This window comes from Camelina sativa, chromosome 19 (genome assembly GCF_000633955.1).
Source record: "Camelina sativa cultivar DH55 chromosome 19, Cs, whole genome shotgun sequence".
Taxonomy (NCBI): domain Eukaryota; kingdom Viridiplantae; phylum Streptophyta; class Magnoliopsida; order Brassicales; family Brassicaceae; genus Camelina; species Camelina sativa.
In genome coordinates this window covers 12,834,219-12,838,112 of record NC_025703.1, presented here as the reverse complement: position 1 = coordinate 12,838,112, position 3,894 = coordinate 12,834,219, and the positions used below count along the sequence as shown (strand labels likewise).

Sequence of the window (3,894 nt, the reverse complement as noted above, 5' to 3'; positions counted from 1 at the left end):
AAAAATGTGTTTTTTAATTTCCACATTGGCAGGTTGGTAAAACTAAATTTATATAGATTATAAATTAATAATTTTTATTTTTTCACAATTATAATATTAAAATTTTTACTTTATATTTTACAAAATAATGATGCAAATACAACAAACAAACAATACAAAACTGTAATATACGTCAATAATAAAATACTATAAAATTCTAAAATAATTAGTATTCAAAAAGACTAATAGATTTACAGAACAATTATAAATATATATTATCTCAAACAAAATAACTTTAAAAAAAAAATAACAATAATTTTTCTAATTATATTTGTTTTTTAAAAAAATGTTGATCCGTGCTTTAAGCACGGGATATCTCCTAGTTGTAATTAAATACTTTCTATGTCACTGGAATAGAAGAATTATTAATTTTGAATATTCTACAAAATGTACATCTTTTATTATAGAAAAACAGAACTGAACACTGATTCTTTAAAAATATTAGAAATTATTATTTTTCATTAAAATTAACAATATAATATAAGTAAATATGATATTTGAACATTAAAAATAATATATATATATATATATATATATATATATATGTATAAATTTCAAAAAGAAAATTTGTTTTAACCGAATACACCTAAAGCATCCTATTTACTTGCATTTATTTTTTCTTGATCTTGTTTTAAAAACTAAATTAAAGTTTAGGATTTTCTCTTTCTGCTAGCCAATGACTTTTAAAAGAACTTACCTTTTGAACTTTTCTTTATGAGAAAAAATTGGAAAATGTAAATGAGGTCACATTCACTTGTGAATAAATGGGAAGGAATATAATCTCAAATAATTTAATTGAGAGAATACTTTCAAATAAACAATAAGATAAAGAAACTTTGAAAATCAAAAAGAAAATTTGAAAGGTATGGTACCACTACAAATATAAATATCGAGTTCTCTTCTCATTTTCTTGCAACATTTATCCATAAAACAAACATAACCAAAATAGTTATAAAAAAAAGAGAGAAATTAATATGGAGGTCATTTATAAGCTATGAATTGTGATAGTTTCACTCATAGTGGTGAAGCTATGTCATTTGATCTATCAATGGAGCAATCCAAAGTGTAATGGAAAACTTCCTCCAGGGTCGATGGGTTTTCCAATCATTGGAGAAACTATTGAGTTCATGAAACCTCATGATTCTCTTCAATATTCAAATTTCCTCAAGAAGAGAATCCTCAGGTTCGCTTATTTTTATTTTAGCATGCATGTTAAGAAATGGTTTCTTACTTACTTAAGTTACTTTGTTATTTTTTTCTGTAAAAAAATATAGACATGGACCACTTTTTCGAACAAGCTTATTTGGAGGCAAAGTTATAATCTCAACAGATAATGAACTGAATATGGAGATGGCAAAGACAAATCGTATTCCCGGTATCACAAAGAGCTTAGCACGACTATTTGGAGAAGATAACAATTTATTTTTGCAGAGCACAGAGTCCCATAAACATGCAAGGAACTTGACACTCCAACTATTGGGTTCACAAGGTTTAAAATTGAGGATATTGGAAGATATCGATATCCTGGCTCGTACATACATGANATTGGAAGATATTGATATCCTGGCTCGTACATACATGAGTGAAGAAGCTAGGAATGGAACTCTTGACGTTAAGGAAACAGCAAGCAAGGTAAAAAATAATTGATCGACTTTATGATGTCTTTATCTCTTGACAATATTAGCTAAAGTAGATAAGATATATAGGATACATGATCATCTCACAAGTATTTGTATTATTAACCGTTACAGATCATAATTGAGTGCCTTGGAAAGAAAGTTATGGGCAATATGGAACCAGAGGCGGCAAAAAAACTCGCACTTTGTTGGAGATATTTTCCAAGTGGTTGGTTTCGGCTTCCTTTCAATATTCCTGGGATGGGTATCTATAATATGATGAAGGCAAGTAATGAGTGCTCCTACCAATAATATATATATATATATGGTTATAATGAAAGCCATGATATTTATGTTTCATGGCAGGTAAGAAAAAAGATGAAGAAGTTACTAAAAGAAGAAGTGTTGAAGAAGAGAGCATCAGGAGAGGAGTTCGGGGAATTCTTTAAGATCATATTTGGAGAAAACAAAGAAGGAAAGGAAAGAATGAGTATGGATAATGTGATCGAGTACATATATACTTTCTTTGTGATTGCTAATGAAACAACACCACGAATTCTCGCGGCTACAATAAAACTCATAAGCGAAAATTCTGAAGTCATGCAAGAGCTTCAAAGAGAGCATGCAAGAATTGTTGGAGATAAGACTGCCAAGCAGGCCAGCCTAACATGGAAGACTATAAGTCCATGACTTTCACCAATATGGTAACTATGTTCCAAAATCATGTATAAAGTGATAAGACAATTTAAAATTATGTACATTTTAGTAGCTCACACACACACACACACATGTACGGTACTTGGTTTCAGGTGATTAATGAGTCTCTTAGGATCTCAACCACAGTACCTGTAATACTTAGGAAACCTGATCATGACATCAAAGTAGGTAATTATACAATTCCAGCGGGTTGGAACTTCATGGGTTATCCAAGTGTCCATTTTAATCCAGAAAAGTATGAGGATCCTTTAGTATTTAATCCATGGCGTTGGAAGGTGATTCAAATATGATCTTCATCATTAAATATTTTCTCCCTAATTCACTAATCAAATTCAATTTTTTCACATGTATCTAACTTTATTAACAGGGAAAAGATGTGGACGCGATACTCTCGAAGAATTACATTCCGTTTGGTGCTGGTCCTAGACTCTGTGTAGGAGCTTATTTTGCTAACCTGCTGATGGCTATATTTATCCACCATTTGTGTAGATATAGGTCTACTTTTATTTCCTAATGACTCTAAATTTATATATTTTGTAATTATGTCAAACTCATTACTTGCATTTATTTGGTTTGTAGGTGGTCAATGAAGGCAGACATCACAATAACTCGAAGCTATATGCTTATGTTTCCTCGGGGATGTGATGTTCAAATCTCTGAAGAGACTAAAGTATAAAATGTATTAGAGTTGTTATATTTCTTTGGTGATCGTTGGGTTATAATAAGATAATAAAATAATGGTTACATATATATGGATATGTAATTTGCTTTCCAAAAAATAATATATATAATAATAAAATAATATTTTATATATATAGTAGATTAAGTTCGCCTAATTTACGTGGGTATAAAAAATATGTGAAATTTTAAATATTTTCTCAAATTTTCATTTTATATTCTATTTGGTAATTTTACATAACTCTAAATTGTTGTATAAAATTCATGGTTGTGAATTGATCACATGGTTCTATGCTGCCTCTACCACTAATACCATCGCCATTAGAATCCTTATGACATACTAGGCTGAGACATAGTTTCCGCCGGGTAGACGGAGGGAGATAGATCAGAGAAATCAAAATCAAAATCTCAGTACAATTGACTTTTAAGATAATCAGGCAGAGATATCAAAGTGTGAGAATACTTTTTTCTTCTTAAGTTTGGATTTTGATTGTTTTTTTAGATGATAATAATGAGAAAATATATTTATATGTTTCTTCTTATGTTTTGGTGTCATTGATGTTGTATACATATATGAGAGTCGATCGACACCAGCATTACAATGGTGTCGAACGACACCAAACCAGAAATCACGATCCAAGCATCCCTTCAAGCTCTTTCTCGCTGCAAAACTCTAATCCGCCACAACCATCGATTCTCTTATCAATCTAACACTAAAACAACATAACTTACCTGGATAACAGCTAGGAGAGAGCCTGCTTGAGTCTTCTAATCCACCACCAAATAATCAGATCCTTCCCATGTAACGCCCGTGAACCGGAATCCCGGTTCGGGTGGTGCATCG

At 30.8% G+C, this 3,894-nt stretch overlaps 1 pseudogene; it reads left to right on the top strand.

Annotated features, from left to right (window-relative positions):
* LOC104767765 lies at positions 1,014-3,135 on the top strand (annotated as a pseudogene).